Source organism: Mobula hypostoma, chromosome 5 (assembly GCF_963921235.1).
Source record: "Mobula hypostoma chromosome 5, sMobHyp1.1, whole genome shotgun sequence".
Lineage (NCBI taxonomy): Eukaryota > Metazoa > Chordata > Chondrichthyes > Myliobatiformes > Myliobatidae > Mobula > Mobula hypostoma.
In genome coordinates, this window is record NC_086101.1 from 4,695,905 (window position 1) to 4,716,720 (window position 20,816).

At 46.2% G+C, this 20,816-nt stretch overlaps 1 long non-coding RNA gene across 1 annotated transcript; it reads left to right on the forward strand.

Moving 5' to 3' along the window:
• The first annotated feature begins 252 nt into the window (after positions 1-252).
• LOC134346083 (uncharacterized) lies at positions 253-18,005 on the forward strand. The gene is made up of 3 exons (XR_010017823.1): positions 253-314; positions 2,433-2,528; positions 17,924-18,005. It is a non-coding gene; the product is annotated as an uncharacterized LOC134346083 (long non-coding RNA).
• The last annotated feature ends 2,811 nt before the right edge of the window (positions 18,006-20,816 follow it).

Below are 20,816 nucleotides of genomic sequence, written 5' to 3' on the forward strand. Positions count from 1 at the left end.
GGCACGCCTACTGCGGCGACTGCGCTCCCCGGCATCGGGGTGCGGAGGGCGCCGTGTGCGCACGGTGCAGCATCGGACTGGGGCAGAGGCTTCGCTTTCCGTCGGAGGAGTCCGAGGGATTCGGACGCCGGGGCTCCGAGAAGCGGGAGAAGGCGGGCGCCAGGCCCCTGTGCGAAGAGCACCAGGAGGAGGTAAAACTCTTCTGCGAGACGGAGAGGAAAATGATCTGCGTGAACTGCCTGGACAGGAGAGACGAGCGCAGTCACACCTCCCACAACTTCATGCTTTTGAATGAGGCGGTGGATATCTATAGGGTAAGCGGTTCGGCCGCGGTCGTGCGTTCTCCCCACCCCCGCAACCCCGAATCCTGTCCCAGGGAGGGCGCGGAAGAGAATGCAGAGACCGCAGACCCAGCGGGGTGGGAATAATCAAGAGCCTGGGCTGACCCCTTGTCGGGAGGAGGCTGAGCGGATATGGATGTGGACTGGATCAAGGCTTGTTTGCACGGGGCGACCAGAAGGGAACTTTAAGACAAGAAAATAGCACATTACAGCACAGCATAGGCCATTCGGCCCACTATGTTGTGCTGTCTTTGATCAATCTAATCTTTCCCGTCCTACATAACTCTCCATTATCGTCCATGTTCCTAACCGGCTTCAGCACCACCCCTGGCTGCGCGTTCCTCACACCACACACCCACCACTCTCCATGTGAAGAAATTACCTCTGACATCCACCCTATTCCGCCCTCCCATCCATTCGCCTTAAAATTATGTTCCCTCCTATTGGTCTCGGAAAAATCACTGGCTGTCTCTGCCTCTGATCACCTTGTACAGCTCTATCCAGTCACCTCGCATCCTCCTTCCCTCCAAAGAGAAAAGCTCGAGCTCGCTCCACAGAAAACAGGCCTTGTAATCCAGCGGGCATCCTGGTGAATCTCCTCTGCACTCTCTTTAAAGCATCCACATCCCTTCCTATAATGAGGCGACCAAAACTGAGCACTGGCGTGATCATTGGCGGCGAGGAGCTGATTGTCAAAGACTTCTGAGCTAGATTCAGAAACCCGCCCCGGGGTTAAACCGTTCGTGGCCAAGGTTACTGAATAGCCACGATACGAGAGGCAGCTGACCGTGATCGGGGAAGGAAGCACGGAACGCGGGTAGAGGGACTACACATTTTTACATCATGTTAGCCACGGTACACGATACCGTGCCGGAGGGCCGGGCCGGGCCCGCCGAGTCGAAAGACGTACGCTTTCGAAAGCCCGCGTGAAACGGCAGAGCCGTCGACCCACAGGAGGCCCATTCTTGGTGGCGGTGTCGAAAGAAACTGTTTACAAGCTACAAACACGAGGAAATCGCAGATGCTGCAAATTCAAGCAACACACATCAAAGTTGCTGGTGAACGCAGCAGGCCAGGCAGCATCTCTAGGAAGAGGTGCAGTTGACGTTTCGGGCCGAGACCCTTCGCAGGACTAACTGAAAGAAGAGATAGTAAGAGATTTGTCCTGACGAAGGGTCTCGGCCTGAAACGTCGACTGTACCTCTTCCTAAAGATGCTCCCTGGCCCGCTGCGTTCACCAGCAACTTTGATGTGTGCTGTTTACAAGCTGTGGCCGTTTACAAGAAGGGGATGAGCGGTCTCTGTTTTCTAAGGAAGCTGAGATCCTTCAATGTGTGCAGCGGGATGCTGGAGATCTTTAATCATCTTCTTTGCGGCTTTACGTTGGGGGGAACAGCATCGGTACCGGTGATACAAAAAGACTAAATGAACTCATCGAAAAGGCTGGGTCCGGCCTTGGCTACAGCACGGACTCTTTTGAGTTAGTGGTGGAGAGGAGGTCACTAAACAAACTGTTATCCCTGGTGGACAATCTGACACATCCTCTCCGTGACCTACTGAATGAACAGCGGAGCGCCCTTTCGAACAGACTCATTCAGTTCCGCGGTCACAAGGGTCGTTACAAAAAATCTTTCCCATCAAATGCAATAAGCATTAGCAGTTCATCTCTGTGCGACAGGAGAACACACATCATAGTACAATAGTCTCTGCTTTATTATTTCATATACAGTATTAATATTGCTCATTGGTAAATTATTATTGTGTATATTATCATTCAGTACTTTATCATTAGTTAAGTCTGCACAGCGCATGTGTTTTCAAATGGTGCTGCTATAACGAGAGAATTTCCCACTCGGGATCAATTAAAGTATTTACTATTATTATCAATATTATTTAAAAAAAGAGAAACAGTCAAACCGGGATGACAGGGGGGAAATATAATTCATTGGGCTGCAAGGAATTGTTCTATAAGGGGGCCAACATAGAGCCAAGGGGCCGAATTACCTTCGCACGGTATCTGTTTTATGGTGTAATTTACTCGTTCTAACACATCTTTAATAAACGCTTCCGTCCCTTCGCTGTGAATCTTAGGACAAAATAAACAACATCATATACTCGCTCAAACAGAGGCAAACGACCTTCCAAGATTTCGAGCTAAAGCAGCTGGAAAGCATCTCGGGCATTAAGGTAATTTATTTCTATCTAAAGAGACGCCCTTCCGACGCTGCCCGATTTAACCCTATAGAGGAGCGTCCCTCTGCAACAGAAGTGAGGAGGGATTTCTTTAGCCAGAGGCTGGTAAATCTGTGAAATTCTTTGCCACAGACGGCTGTGGAGGCCAAGTCACTGGGTTTTATTTAACCGCATTTAAAGTTTTTTTTAATGTACCCAGTGACAGGAACAACACTATCACCGTGCTGTCGCTGTGGTGTTTCCGAGAATTTAGTGAACTCGAGGTACAGCGCGGAACAGACCCTTGGAACCGCGCTATGCCGCATCCCGCCAAGTTAACCCTTTTCTAATCACGGGACAATTACAATGACCAATTAACCTACTAACTGGTACATCTTTGGAACTGTGGGAGGAAACCGGAGCACCCGGAAGAAAAACACACACACACTCACACACACACACACACACACACACACACACACACACACACACAGGAAGAAACGTACAAATTGCTTATAGAGTACGCGGGAATTGAACTCGGAATTCTGATGACTCGAGCGGTAATAACGTCGTGCTGCTGTGGCACCCGTGTAGGCGGCCTGTTACCGGACCCTGGTGGAAAGATCAAAGTTGAAGGTAAATTTATTATCAAAGTACACGCATGTCACCATACACAACCCAGAGATTCATTTTCCTGCGGGCATTCTCAGTAACACCACAGAATCAAAAAAAGACTGCATCCAACAGGACAAACAACCAATGTGCAAAAGAAAACAAACTGTGCAAATACAAATAAATATATAACAATAATACATAAATAAATATCGAGAACAGGAGATGAAGAGCCCCTGAAAGTCAGTCCATAGGTTGTGGGAACATTTCGGTGATTTGGTTCCGGGCTCTGATGATTGGGGGGTAATAATTGTCTCGGAACCTGGTGGTGTGGGTCCTGAGGCTCCTGTACCTCCTGCCTGATGGTGGCAGCAGTGAGACGAGAACGTGGCCTGGGTGGTGGTTCCTGATGGTTGAGGGGGTAATGACTGTTCCTGACCCTGGTGGTGTGGGTCCTGGGACTCCTGTACCTCCTGCCTGATGGTGGCAGCAGTGAGACGAGAACGTGGCCTGGGTGGTGGTTCCTGATGGTTGAGGGGAAATAATTGTCTCGGAACCTGGTGGTGTGGGCCCTGAGGCTCCTGGACCTCCTGCCTGATGATGACAGCAGTGAGATGACAGCATGGCCGGGGTGGTGCGGGGAGTCTTGCTGATTTGATGCTGTTTTCCTGTGACAGCGCTCCATGTAGGTGTGTGCAGAGCTGGGGAGGGCTTCACCCGAGGTGGGCTGGGTTGTATGGTTTTGGGCATACCGACGGCGTGGCCGTTTGACATTCGGCTGTGCCTCAGTTCTGGGGGTGTCGGTAAGGGAGAGGTCACTGATATTGGTTTACTTATCGTTGCAGTCAGTTTGGAGGATATTTTACTTGCTGGCGTTCCACCAATGCTTTGAGGTCCCATCCCGTCCACGGATGCCCTGTCTCCCAAGCTGCTCAGCTTAGGCTTGTTATGGCCAACCAGTTGTAAACCCATGCAGCCAACGGAATTTTACAAATTTACAACACCCCAGCGGAGAAACAGCATCTAGCCCATGCTGAACTGTTATTCTGCACAGTATCATCAACACGCACCTGGACCATAGCCCTCCATATTGGTCCTATCTATGTACTGATCCAAACGTCTTCTAAATGTTAAAATTGAACCCTCATTCACCACTTCTGCCGTCAGCTCATTCCACACTCTCAGCACTCTCTGAGCAAAGAAACTCCCTTCCAGCTTTCTTTAATATTTCATCCCTTACCTTTCAGCTATGACCTCTAGATCTACTCTCGCCCAACCTCAGCGGAAAAGCATTTACTCTATCCATACGTCTCATTCTCCTACCTGCCAGGGAGTAAATTCCTGACTTATTCAATCTTTCCCTAAACCTCAGCTCTTCAAGTCCTGGCAACATCCTTGTATATTTTATGTACATTTTTTCAATCTTATTGATATCCTTCCCGTAGGCAGGTGATCAAAATTACACATACGTAATACTCCATTGTGGGTGAGCGCACATCTCACGCAACCTCTTGTGGTCCCAGAACGCATCCTATACAATCAGGAAAGCTCACCAACGCCTCCACATTCTGAGGAGGCTAATAAGAGCTCGACTTTGCACATCTATATTCGGGTCATTCTAGAGATGCACAGTAGAGAGCATCCCGACGAGCTGCATCACTGCTCGGTACGGAACCTCCACTGTGGCAGACAGAGAGGCACTAAAATGGGTAGTCAAAACTGCCCAACGCCTCACCGGCACCAGCCTACCCACCGTCAAGGCAGTATATACAGAGCAGAGCCGGTAACACAATGAACGATCCATCCCACCCAGATGGACAGATTGCTTGTCCCACACCCATCATGGAGGAGGAAACGTAGCATCCACCAGACCCAAAAACAGTCCCCAAGTGGTAAGGCAGGCCAAGACCTCCACCAACTAACCCATCCCTCTACACCCCAACCACCACTACTTTATCAGTTCCTGTTACACCCCAACCACCACTACTTTACCATTTCCTGTTACAACCCAACCACCATTACTTTATCAGTTCCTGTCTACACCCCAATCACCACTACTTTATCAGTTCCTGTCTACACGCCAACCACCACTACTTTATCATTTCCTGTTACACCCCAACCACCACTACTTTATCATTTCCTGTCTACACCCCAACCACCACTACTTTATCAGTTCCTGTTACACCCCAACCACCACTACTTTATCAGTTCCTGTCTACACCCCAACCACCACTACTTTACCATTTCCTGTTACAACCCAAATACCACTACGTTATCAATTCCTGTTACACCCCAACCACCACTACTTTATCATTTCCTGTCTACACCCCAACCACCACTACATCATCATTTCCTGTCTACACCCCAAACATCACTACTTTATCATTCCCTGTCTGCACCCCAACCACCACTACTTTATCAGTTCCTGTTACACCCCAAACACCACTACTTTATCATTTCCTGTCTACACCCCAACCACCATTACTTTATCAGTTCCTGTCTACACCCCAATCACCACTACTTTATCAGTTCCTGTCTACACGCCAACCACCACTACTTTATCATTTCCTGTTACACCCCAACCACCACTACTTTATCATTTCCTGTTACACCCCAACCACCACTACATTATCAGTTCCTGTCTACACCCCAACCACCACTACTTTACCATTTCCTGTTACACCCCAACCACCACTACTTTATCATTTCCTGTTACACCCCAACCACCACTACTTTATCATTTCCTGTTACACCCCAACCACCACTACTTTACCATTTCCTGTCTACACCCCAAACACCACTACTTTATCATTTCCTGTTACACCCCAACCACCACTACTTTACCATTTCCTGTTACACCCCAACCACCGCTACTTTATCATTTCCTGTTACACCCCAACCACCACTACTTTACCATTTCCTGTTACACCCCAACCACCACTACTTTATCAGTCCCTGTCTACACCCCAACCACCACTACTTTATCAGTTCCTGTTACACCCCAACCTCCACTACTTTATCAGTCCCTGTCTACACCCCAACCACCACTACTTTATCAGTTCCTGTCTACACCCCAACCACCATTACTTTATCAGTTCCTGTCTACACCCCAACCACCACTACTTTATCAGTTCCTGTCTACACCCCAACCACCACTACTTTATCATTTCCTGTTACACCCCAACCACCACTACTTTACCATTTCCTGTCTACACCCCAAACACCACTACTTTATCATTCCCTGTCTGCACCCCAACCACCACTACTTTATCATTTCCTGTCTACACCCCAAGCACCACTACTTTACCATTTCCTGTTACACCTCAACCACCACTACTTTATCATTTCCTGTCTACACCCCAAGCACCACTACTTTACCATTTCCTGTTACACCCCAACCACCACTACTTTATCATTTCCTGTCTACACCCCAAACACCACTACTTTATCATTTCCTGTTACACCCCAACCACCACTACTTTACCATTTCCTGTTACACCCCAACCACCACTACTTTATCATTTCCTGTTACACCCCAACCACCACTACTTTATCATTTCCTGTCTACACCCCAACCACCACTACTTTATCATTTCCTGTCTACACCCCAAGCACCACTACTTTATCATTTCCTGTTACACCCCAACAACCACTACTTTACCATTTCCTGTCTACACCCCAAACACCACTACTTTATCATTTCCTGTTACACCCCAACCACCACTACTTTATCAGTCCCTGTCTACACCCCAACCACCACTACTTTATCATTTCCTGTTACACCCCAACCACCAGTACTTTATCATTCCCAGTCTACACCCCAACCACCACTACTTTATCATTTCCTGTCTACACCCCAACCACCACTACTTTATCATTTCCTGTCTACACCCCAACCACCACTACTTTATCATTTCCTGTCTACACCCCAACCACCACTACTTTATCATTTCCTGTCTACACCCCAACCACCACTACTTTACCATTTCCTGTTACACCCCAACCACCACTACTTTATCATTTCCTGTTACACCCCAACCACCACTACTTTATCATTTCCTGTCTACACCCCAACCACCACTACTTTATCAGTTCCTGTCTACACCCCATCTACCACTACTTTATCATTTCCTGTCTACACCCCAAATACCACTATTTATCATTTCCTGTTACACCCAACCACCACTACTTTATCATTTCCTGTCTACCTACACCCCAAATACCACTATTTATCATTTCCTGTTACACCCAACCACCACTACTTTATCATTTCCTGTCTACGGACCCAACCACCACTACTTTATCAGTTCCTGTTACACCCCAACCACCACTACTTTATCAGTTCCTGTCTACACCCCAACCACCACTACTTTACCATTTCCTGTTACACCCCAACCACCACTACTTTATCATTTCCTGTTACACCCCAACCACCACTACTTTATCATTTCCTGTTACACCCCAACCACCACTACTTTATCATTTCCTGTTACACCCCAACCACCACTACTTTACCATTTCCTGTCTACACCCCAAACACCACTACTTTATCATTTCCTGTTACACCCCAACCACCACTACTTTACCATTTCCTGTTACACCCCAACCACCACTACTTTATCATTTCCTGTTACACCCCAACCACCACTACTTTACCATTTCCTGTTACACCCCAACCACCACTACTTTATCAGTCCCTGTCTACACCCCAACCACCACTACTTTATCAGTCCCTGTCTACACCCCAACCACCACTACTTTATCAGTTCCTGTCTACACCCCAACCACCATTACTTTATCAGTTCCTGTCTACACCCCAACCACCACTACTTTATCAGTTCCTGTCTACACCCCAACCACCACTACTTTATCATTTCCTGTTACACCCCAACCACCACTACTTTACCATTTCCTGTCTACACCCCAAACACCACTACTTTATCATTCCCTGTCTGCACCCCAACCACCACTACTTTATCATTTCCTGTCTACACCCCACGCACCACTACTTTACCATTTCCTGTTACACCCCAACCACCACTACTTTATCATTTCCTGTCTACACCCCAAGCACCACTACTTTACCATTTCCTGTTACACCCCAACCACCACTACTTTATCATTTCCTGTCTACACCCCAAACACCACTACTTTATCATTTCCTGTTAAACCCCAACCACCACTACTTTACCATTTCCTGTTACACCCCAACCACCACTACTTTATCATTTCCTGTTACACCCCAACCACCACTACTTTATCATTTCCTGTCTACACCCCAACCACCACTACTTTATCATTTCCTGTCTACACCCCAAGCACCACTACTTTATCATTTCCTGTTACACCCCAACAACCACTACTTTACCATTTCCTGTCTACACCCCAAACACCACTACTTTATCATTTCCTGTTACACCCCAACCACCACTACTTTATCAGTCCCTGTCTACACCCCAACCACCACTACTTTTATCATTTCCTGTTACACCCCAACCACCAGTACTTTATCATTCCCAGTCTACACCCCAACCACCACTACTTTATCATTTCCTGTCTACACCCCAACCACCACTACTTTATCATTTCCTGTCTACACCCCAACCACCACTACTTTATCATTTCCTGTCTACACCCCAACCACCACTACTTTACCATTTCCTGTCTACACCCCAAACACCACTACTTTATCATTTCCTGTTACACCCCAACCACCACTACTTTACCATTTCCTGTTACACCCCAACCACCACTACTTTATCATTTCCTGTTACACCCCAACCACCACTACTTTACCATTTCCTGTTACACCCCAACCACCACTACTTTATCAGTCCCTGTCTACACCCCAACCACCACTACTTTATCAGTTCCTGTTACACCCCAACCACCACTACTTTATCAGTCCCTGTCTACACCCCAACCACCACTACTTTATCAGTTCCTGTCTACACCCCAACCACCATTACTTTATCAGTTCCTGTCTACACCCCAACCACCACTACTTTATCAGTTCCTGTCTACACCCCAACCACCACTACTTTATCATTTCCTGTTACACCCCAACCACCACTACTTTACCATTTCCTGTCTACACCCCAAACACCACTACTTTATCATTCCCTGTCTGCACCCCAACCACCACTACTTTATCATTTCCTGTCTACACCCCAAGCACCACTACTTTACCATTTCCTGTTACACCCCAACCACCACTACTTTATCATTTCCTGTCTACACCCCAAGCACCACTACTTTACCATTTCCTGTTACACCCCAACCACCACTACTTTATCATTTCCTGTCTACACCCCAACCACCACTACTTTATCATTTCCTGTCTACACCCCAAGCACCACTACTTTATCATTTCCTGTTACACCCCAACAACCACTACTTTACCATTTCCTGTCTACACCCCAAACACCACTACTTTATCATTTCCTGTTACACCCCAACCACCACTACTTTATCAGTCCCTGTCTACACCCCAACCACCACTACTTTATCATTTCCTGTTACACCCCAACCACCACTACTTTATCATTCCCAGTCTACACCCCAACCACCACTACTTTATCATTTCCTGTCTACACCCCAACCACCACTACTTTATCATTTCCTGTCTACACCCCAACCACCACTACTTTATCATTTCCTGTCTACACCCCAACCACCACTACTTTATCATTTCCTGTCTACACCCCAACCACCACTACTTTATCATTTCCTGTTACACCCCAACCACCACTATTTATCATTTCCTGTCTACACCCCAAACACCACTACTTACCATTTCCTGTCTACACCCCAACCACCACTACTTTATCATTTCCTGTCTACACCCCAACCACCACTACTTTATCATTTCCTGTCTACACCCCAACCACCACTACTTTATCATTTCCTGTCTACACCCCAACCACCACTACTTTATCATTTCCTGTCTACACCCCAACCACCACTACTTTACCATTTCCTGTTACACCCCAACCACCACTACTTTATCATTTCCTGTTACACCCCAACCACCACTACTTTATCATTTCCTGTTACACCCCAACCACCACTACTTTATCATTTCCTGTTACACCCCAACCACCACTACTTTACCATTTCCTGTCTACACCCCAAACACCACTACTTTATCATTTCCTGTTACACCCCAACCACCACTACTTTACCATTTCCTGTTACACCCCAACCACCACTACTTTATCATTTCCTGTTACACCCCAACCACCACTACTTTACCATTTCCTGTTACACCCCAACCACCACTACTTTATCAGTCCCTGTCTACACCCCAACCACCACTACTTTATCAGTTCCTGTTACACCCCAACCACCACTACTTTATCAGTCCCTGTCTACACCCCAACCACCACTACTTTATCAGTTCCTGTCTACACCCCAAGCACCACTACTTTACCATTTCCTGTTACACCCCAACCACCACTACTTTGTCATTTCCTGTCTACACCCCAAGCACCACTACTTTACCATTTCCTGTTACACCCCAACCACCACTACTTTATCATTTCCTGTCTACACCCCAAACACCACTACTTTATCATTTCCTGTTACACCCCAACCACCACTACTTTACCATTTCCTGTTACACCCCAACCACCACTACTTTATCATTTCCTGTTACAACCCAACCACTACTACTTTATCATTTCCTGTCTACACCCCAACCACCACTACTTTATCATTTCCTGTCTACACCCCAAGCACCACTACTTTATCATTTCCTGTTACACCCCAACAACCACTACTTTACCATTTCCTGTCTACACCCCAAACACCACTACTTTATCATTTCCTGTTACACCCCAACCACCACTACTTTATCAGTCCCTGTCTACACCCCAACCACCCCTACTTTATCATTTCCTGTTACACCCCAACCACCACTACTTTATCATTCCCAGTCTACACCCCAACCACCACTACTTTATCATTTCCTGTCTACACCCCAACCACCACTACTTTATCATTTCCTGTCTACACCCCAACCACCACTACTTTACCATTTCCTGTTACACCCCAACCACCACTACTTTATCATTTCCTGTTACACCCCAACCACCACTACTTTATCATTTCCTGTTACACCCCAACCACCACTACTTTATCATTTCCTGTTACACCCCAACCACCACTACTTTACCATTTCCTGTCTACACCCCAAACACCACTACTTTATCATTTCCTGTTACACCCCAACCACCACTACTTTACCATTTCCTGTTACACCCCAACCACCACTACTTTATCATTTCCTGTTACACCCCAACCACCACTACTTTACCATTTCCTGTTACACCCCAACCACCACTACTTTATCAGTCCCTGTCTACACCCCAACCACCACTACTTTATCAGTTCCTGTTACACCCCAACCACCACTACTTTATCAGTCCCTGTCTACACCCCAACCACCACTACTTTATCAGTTCCTGTCTACACCCCAAGCACCACTACTTTACCATTTCCTGTTACACCCCAACCACCACTACTTTGTCATTTCCTGTCTACACCCCAAGCACCACTACTTTACCATTTCCTGTTACACCCCAACCACCACTACTTTATCATTTCCTGTCTACACCCCAAACACCACTACTTTATCATTTCCTGTTACACCCCAACCACCACTACTTTACCATTTCCTGTTACACCCCAACCACCACTACTTTATCATTTCCTGTTACAACCCAACCACTACTACTTTATCATTTCCTGTCTACACCCCAACCACCACTACTTTATCATTTCCTGTCTACACCCCAAGCACCACTACTTTATCATTTCCTGTTACACCCCAACAACCACTACTTTACCATTTCCTGTCTACACCCCAAACACCACTACTTTATCATTTCCTGTTACACCCCAACCACCACTACTTTATCAGTCCCTGTCTACACCCCAACCACCCCTACTTTATCATTTCCTGTTACACCCCAACCACCACTACTTTATCATTCCCAGTCTACACCCCAACCACCACTACTTTATCATTTCCTGTCTACACCCCAACCACCACTACTTTATCATTTCCTGTCTACACCCCAACCACCACTACTTTATCATTTCCTGTCTACACCCCAACCACCACTACTTTATCATTTCCTGTCTACACCCCAACCACCACTACTTTATCATTTCCTGTTACACCCCAACCACCACTATTTATCATTTCCTGTCTACACCCCAAACACCACTACTTACCATTTCCTGTCTACACCCCAACCACCACTACTTTATCAGTTCCTGTCTACACCCCAACCACCACTACTTTATCAGTTCCTGTCTACACCCCAACCACCACTACTTTATCAGTTTCTGTCTACACCCCAAACACCACTACTTTATCATTTCCTGTCTACACCCCAACAACCACTACTTTATCGTTTCCTGTCTACACCCCAACAACCACTACTTTATAATTTCCTGTCAGATGCTTTATTTACGGACACCCGTGTCTAGCATCACTTCGTGGACATACAGTCAATCTATGTATATAAATTATCGTATGTGTTCATTTGTGTGTGTGTGTGTGTGTGTTTTGTCATTGTGCACTTTATCTTATTGTGTGTGTGTGTTTGTTGGGCTGCCTCAGATCAGGAGTAACAATTATTTCATTCTCCTTTGCACTTGTGTACTGGAAATGACATTAAACAGTCTTGAAGAGTCTTGCAAAGTCTTGAACAATCTTAAACATATAACATGGTGGGCATTGCCCACATTCCTAGAAGCCGACAAATATAAATTCCCAAACAAGCGAAAATAAAAAATCCCTGAAGTTTCATGAAACATAGGGCAGTATACTACAGGCCCTTCGGCCCACAATGCTGTGCTAACCTTTTAGCCTGCTCCAAAATCAATCTAGCCCTTCCTTCCTACATAGCCCTCCATTTCTCTATCATCCAGGTTTTCTAAAATGTCACTAATCTATCTGCCTGTACCACGACCCCTGGCATGGTGTACTATTCACCCACCACTCTGTGTAAGAGGCATACCTCTGACATTTCCCCCACCCCAGCTGTACTTTTCTCCTATCACCTTAAAAGTATGCCCCTTGTATTAGCCGTTTCCATCCTGGGAAAAAATCTCTGGCTGTCCACTCCATCAATGTTTCCTATCATCTTGTACACCTCTATGAAGCTACCTCTCATCCTCCTTCACTCCAAAGAGAAAAGCCCCAGCTCACTCCACAAAAAACAGGTCCTCTAATCCAGACAGCATCCCGGTAAATCTACTCTGCACTCTCTCTAAAGCTTCCACATCCTTCCTATAATGAGAAGACCAGAGCTGAACACAGTCTCTGAGTTTAACTTACTGAATAGTTAGTGCTGCTCTGTAGTGAATACAAAGTGGATAACATCCACGTCCTTCCTATAATGAGATGACGAGAGATGAACACAATCTCCGAGTTTCATCTACTCAATAGTCAGTGCTGCTTTCCAGTGTTTGCTCGGGTGACTACAAGCTGGATTACATTCAGAGAAAATCTGCAGATGCTGGAAATCCGAGCAACACACACAAAGTGCTGGAGGAACTCAGCAGGCCAAGCAGCATCTATGGAAAAGAGTACAGTTGGCATTTCGGGCCAAGACCCTGCAGCAGGACTGGTAAAAAAAGATACCCTCTCTGACTGCCCCCCCCCCTGTGATCCCTGCTGCTCCCCACCTCATCGACCACGTGTTCACCAGACCCACTCTCCTCCCCCTTCTCTTTTTTCCATGGCCTTCTGTCCTCTCCATCAGATTCCCCCTTCTCCAGCCATGTATCTCTTTCACCAATCAACTTCCCAGCTCTTTACTTCACCACCCCACCCTGGTTTCACCCATCACCGTATGCTTCTTCCTCCCCTCCCTCCACCTTCTTACGCTGACTTCCAATCTTTTTTTTTCTCCAGTCCTGCTGCAGGGTCACAGACCGAAACATAGAAAACCTACAGCATGATACAGGCCCTTCGGCCCACAAATCTGTGCCGAACATGTCCCTACCTTAGAACTACCTAAGCTTTACCCATAGCCCTCTATTTTTCTAAGCTCCATGTAGCCATCCAGGAGTCTCTTAAAAGACCCTATCGCTTCCGCCTCCACCACCATCGCCAGTGGCCCATTCCACGTACTCACCACTCTCTGTGTAAAAAAACTTACCACTGACATCTGCTCTGTACCTACTTCCAAGCAGTTTAAAACTATGCCCTCTCGTGCTAGCCAATTTAGACCTGGGGAAAAGCCTCTGACTATCCACATGATCAATGTCTCTCATTATCTTATACTCCTCTATCAGGTCACCTCTCATCCTCTGTCACTCCAAGGAGAAAAGGTCGAGTTCACACTCAACCTATTCTCATAAGGCATGCTCCCCAATCCAGGCAACATCCTTGTAAATCTCCTCTGCACCCTTTCTATGGTTTCCACGTCCTTCCTGTAGTGAGACGTCCAGAACTGAGCACAGTACTCCAAGTGGGGTCTGACCAGGGTCCTATATAGCTTTAACATTACCTCTCAGCTCTTAAACTCAATCCCACAATTGATGAAGGCCAATGCACCGTATGTTTTCTTAACCACAGAGTCAACCTGCATAGCATCTTTCAGTGTCCTATGGACTCGGACACCAAGATCCCTCTGATCTTCCACACTGCCAAGAGTCTTACCATTAATACTATATTCTGCCATCATATTTGACCTACCAAAATGAACCACCTCACACTTATCTGGGTTGAACTCCATCTGCCACTTCTCAGCCCAGTTTTGCATCCTATCAATGTCCCATTGTAACCTCTGACAGCCCTCCACACTATCCACAATACACACAACCTTTGTGTTATCAGCAAATTTACTAACCCAACCCTCCACTTCCACATCCAGGTCATTTATAAAATCATGAAGCGTAAAGGTCCCAGAACAGATCCCTGAGGCACACCACTGGTCACCGACCTCCATGCAGAAAATGACCTGTCTACAACCACTCTTTGCCTTCTGTGGGCAAGCCAGTTCTGGATCCACAAAGCAATGTCCCCTTGGATCCCATGCCTCCTTACTTTCTCAATAATCCTTGCATGGGTACTTTATCAAATGCCTTGCTGAAATCCATGTACACTACATCTACTGCTCTTCCTTCATCAATGTGTTTAATCACATTCTCAAAAAATTCAATCAGGCTTGTAAGGCATGTCCTGCCTTTGACAAAGCCATGCTGACTATTCCTAATCATATTATACCTCTCCAAATATTCATAAATCCTGCCTCTCAGGATCTTCTCCATCAACTTACCAACCACTGCAGTAAGACTCACTGGTCTATAATTTCCTGGGCTATCTCTACTCCCTTTCTCGAATAATGGAACAACCTCCGCAACCCTCCAATCCTCCGGAACCTCTCCCGTCCTCATTGATGATGCAAAGATCATTGCCAGAGGCTCAGCAATTTCCTCCTTCGCTTCCCACAGTAGTCTGGGGTACACCTTGTCTGGTCCTGGTGACTTATTCAACCTGATGCTTTCCAAAAGCTCCAGCACATCCTCTTTCTTAATTTCTACATGCTCAAGCTTTTCAGTCTGCTGTAAGTCATCACTACAATCACCAAGATCCTTTTCCGTACTGAATACCGAAGCAAAAATATTCATTAAGTACCTCTGCTATTTCCTCCGGTTCCATACACACTTTTCCATTGTCACACTTGATTGGTCCTATTCCTTCACGTCTTATCCTCTTGCTCTTCACATACTTGTAGAACGCCTTGGGGTTTTCCTGAATCCTGCCTGCAAATGCCTTCTCATGGCCCCTTCTGGCTCTCCTAATTTCATTCTTAAGCTCCTTCCTGCTAGCCTTATAATCTTCTAGGTTCATATCATTACCTAGTTTTTTTAACCTTTCGTATGCTCTTATTTTCTTCTTGACTAGATTTACAACAGCCTTTGTACACCACGGATCTTGTACCCCACCAACCTTTCCATGTCTCATTGGAACGTACCTACTCAGAACCCCACGCAAATATCCCCTGAACATTTGGCACATTTCTTTGGTACGTTTCCCTGAGAACATCTGTTTACAACTGATGCTTCCAAGTTCCTGCCTGAAAGCCTCGTAGTTCCCCTTTCTCCAATTAACCATGAGCTGTGCTCTTCCACAGATGCTGCCTGGCCTGCTGAATTCCTCCAGCATTTTGTGTCTGGATTACGTTCAGCTGCTGCTGCACTGAACCATGACCTTCGGGGGGCTTGGGCTACATTATTATTTTTGTTTTACTGCTCTATGTCCCTCATGCTGTGTGACTGTTGGGTGTGTGCTTTACACCTCGGCCTCGAAGGAACGCTGTTCGATGGATGGCTGTATCCTTGTGTATGGTTAAAATTGAACTATTCAGTAATATGACAGTGAAAGGATTTAGAATAAAAATGAAATGAACCGCGAGAAAGGGCCAGCTATGCAGGACGGCGATCTCTCTGAGCTGTGGAAAGAATGTAATCCTTTTACACTCGTGTTGCATGACGAGACGTCCGGGCGAACTGTGAACATCTATGATCAAGTTCAAGTTTATTGTCATCTGACTATACATGTATACAACCGAACAGTGCTCCTGCAGATCACGTTGCACACGCACAGCACATAAAACAAAATATTACCACAAATAGGTTATTAAAATAACATTCAGAATGGACCCAGTAAGCAGCACAAGCAAACAGTAGACAGCTCGCTGTCGTCAGGACACGACCTCGCTGGCGGCAGGATCTTCTTTATTCTCACAGCCCGAGGGAAGAAGCTGCTACCCAGTCTGACAGTTCTAGTCCTGATGCTCCTGTACCTCCTTCCTGACGGTAGCGTGTCGGAGATTGTGAGGTGGGGGATAGGAATGATGCGTCCGCAGCCGGTAACTGTCACAAATAGGGGTGGGGGGGGGGGAGGAAATCGCAGAGATTCTCCCGGTGGCTTTTACTATCAGCTGACATAAACAGAAAACAGAATATCTCAACAGTTCACGGACCGTGAGAAATTTCGAACCCGGTCTGCTTGTGCTGGAATATTACATTCCAAAACCATCCAATTAACGGATCGGGAGAACCACAGCGGGAGCTACGGGTGGGAAAAGAACCAACGGTATCGGTCCTGTCATTAGTGACTAATACAGTGTGTGTGTGTGTGTAAGTGTGTGTATCTATGTGTGTATGTGTGTAAGTAACTGTGTGTGAGTGTGTATGTATATATGTGTGTGTGTGTGAGTGTACGGTGTGTACAAACGTGTCTTTGTGTGTGTATCTGAGTGAATGTGTACTTGTGTGACTGTATTTGAGTGCGTGTGTTTGTGTGTCTGTGTGTATGTGTGTGAATGGATGTGTATGTACGTATATGTGTGTGTGTGTCTGTGTCTGTGTCTCTGTGTGTGAGTCTCTGTGTGTGTCCATGTACTGTGTGTCTGTGTATATGTGTGAGTGGGTGTATTTGTGTGCGTGTGTAAGTGTTGGTGTATGTGTATGTGAGGGAGTGTGTATTTGTGTGTGTGTGTGAGTGTGTAACTGTGTGTGTAAGTGTTAGTGTCTGTCTGTGAGGGATTGTGTATCTGTGTGTGAGGGAGTGTGTATCTGTGTGTGCGTGTATCTGTGTGTGTGTGTGTGTGTGTGTGTGAGAGAGAGAGAGAGAGAGTCTGTGTCTGTGTGCGTCCGTGTATCTGCAGACTCAGCATCTAGGAAATAATGTCACACTGACCGACTCTGGAGAGGGTTCGCTTTCCAACTTCAACACGTTTTTTTTTAACTCCTTTGATTTGTGTCCGCAGGAACAGTCAAACAAAATACAGATCCTGATTGACTCTGAGTTCGCCAAACTGCGAAGTATTTTGGACGAGAAGGAGAGAAGCCTGGTCAGGGAGCTGAACAAGGAAAAAGACGACATCTTGGGGAGGATGGAGACGAACCTGCAGGAAATTCGTGACAATTCACAGGACACCCAACAAAGGCTTTCGTACATAGAAAGGCAACTCAGCCAACAGGACGCCTTCAGCTTGCTTGTCGTAAGGCAATCACTAAAGATTCACGGAAAAGCACAGCACAGAAGCAGGTCCTGTGGCCGATCTAGTCCGCGTCCAACCACTTTAACCAAGGTCACATCAGCTCTCCTCTCCTCTTAGTGACCTGTCTGTCTGTATCTTGTTTTACGGCGGTTGGCATCCAGCTTAATGGTGCATTACCGCCACCCTCTGCTCCAGAATGTGCACTAGACATACATTCTAAATCCCTTCACCCAATCTCACTCACACACACACAAACCTACACTTCACCCTCCCATCTTTGACCATCCTAGTATCCTATTCCTGTTTATTCGTCATATTCTATAAAAAACCCCTGTACCCCTTAAAAACGCTAAAAATACCCGGACTTGTGCTCTCTCACCCATGCCCAGCAACCCTTTTAATGTGAATTCCTGCATCCCCAACTCCCTTAATTTATTTCTCATCATCTCTCTCTGTATCCCATACTTCCTGCAACTCAGAACTACATGTTCTACTGACTGCTCTTCCTGACATTCCTCACACAATCCTGTCTGGTGTTTCCTTATCATTTTCAATGTTTTGTTTAATGCACAGTGCCCCAGCCCTCTTAGTGACCTTGCGGTTTCCCCCGTTTTTGATCGTTTCATCAGCCAGTAAGATGTTAGACCACAATCCCCCTCAATCCCACACACCTGCCTTTTCCCCGTAGCCTTTGACGCCCAAACTAATCGAGAACCATCGACTCAACCTGCGAATTAATCCTTAGGGAATCCTGCACAAGGACTCCTAACCCTTTGCAGCTCCGATTTTTAATTTTTCTCTGCCGTTGAGTCAATGGTGAGGAAGGCAAATGCAATGGTCGCATTCATTTTGAGAGGACTAGAATAGAAAAGCAGGGATGTAATGCCAAGGTTTTATAAGGCATTGGTCAGACCACTCTTAGGGTATTGTGAGCAGCTTTGGGTCCCTTATCAAAGAAAGTCTGGAGTGGGTCCAGAGGAGGTTCACGAGAATGGTTTCGACAATGAAAAGATTAACGTATGCAGGGTGTTTGATGGTTCTGGGTCTGTACTCGCTGGAGTTTAGAGGAATGAGGGGAAATCTTATTGAAACCTACCGAATATAGAAAAGCCCAGATAAAGTGGACGTGGAGAGGATGTTTCCTACAGTGGGGGAGTCTGAGACCAGAGGGCACAGCCTCAGAATAGACAGTCATCCATTTACAATGGAGATGAGGAGGGATTTCTTTAGCCAGAGGGTGGTGAATCTGTGGAATTCATTGCCACAGGCAGCTGTGGAGACCAAGTCATTGGGTGTATTTAAAGCAGCCATTAACCAGGGTGTCAGAGGTTACCGGGAGAAAGGAGGAGAACGGGGCTGAGAGGAAATAGAATCACCCATGGTGTAGAGCGGACGCGATGTGCCAAATGGGATCATTCTGTTCCTTTGTATTATGGTCTAGAACTCCAAGTCCAGTCTGGCCAACGCCTTTTACATGATTGCTTTCATATTCTATGTTTGTATGGGTGGTATAAATGTATGATATATGTTTTATATTATATATTCTCTGATTCTCCAGGTTAAGATCACCTTGGGTCATTTTAAAAGCCCTGGTAGACGTTTGCATAAATTCGGCATTTCACCTAAAACTTTGGCAGACGTCTATGGATGCTCATTGGACGGTATCCTTACTGTCTGCACCACAGCCTGTGTGGAAACACCAATGCAGGAATGGAAATTCCTCCAGAAAGTGGTGGATACAGCCCAGTCCATCACAGGAAAAGTCTGTGATGGAGTGGGCCTCTACAACCAGTGAGCACATTTACAGAGAGCATAGCCACAAGAAAGCAGCATCCATCATCAAGGAGCCAGACCACCCAGGCCATGCTTTCTTCTCACTGCTGCCACCATCAGGCAGGAGGTACAGGAGCCCCAGGACCCACACCACCAGGGTCAGGAACAGTCATTACCCCTCAACCAGCAGGAACCATCACCCAGGCCATGCTCTCGTCTCACTGATGCCATCATCAGGCAGGAGGTACAGGAGCCCCAGGACCCACACCACCAGGGTCAGGAACAGTTATTACCCCTCAGTTATCAGACTTCAGACCAGTACGGGTGACTTCACTAACTTCAACTCTGGACTCACACTCTCTACAACTCATGTCTTCTTTTGCAGATTGGTGGTTTGTCAGTCTTTGTTTGTAATAGTTTCATACATTCTATTGTATTTCTTTATTTTTGCTGACAATGCCTGCAAGAAAATGAATCTCATGGTACTATATGATCACATATACAGTACATACATACTTCAATGATAACTTCACCTCGCCTCACTTACACTTCATTAGCTTTCATCAAGGCTTGCAGATCTACCTTTAGATCTTTTTTTAAAGAAGTGTAGAAATATTGGGTGCAGTCTGCCAAGCCTGGTGTAATTTGTCAGGAGAGATTCTGTTAACTTCAGTCAAAGACCTTTGTCGGAAAATTGGCCTGATATTTCAAAGCAGGAAGAACGAGAGCCTGAAGACACACACCCAGCATTTCAGGAACAGCTTCTTCACCAACACTGCCACCACATTTCTGAATGGTCCACGAATCCATAAACACTACATCACTATTTCTATTCAATTTTGTTTTACTCTCTTTTGGAACTAATAACGTAATTTAGCTTGTATAT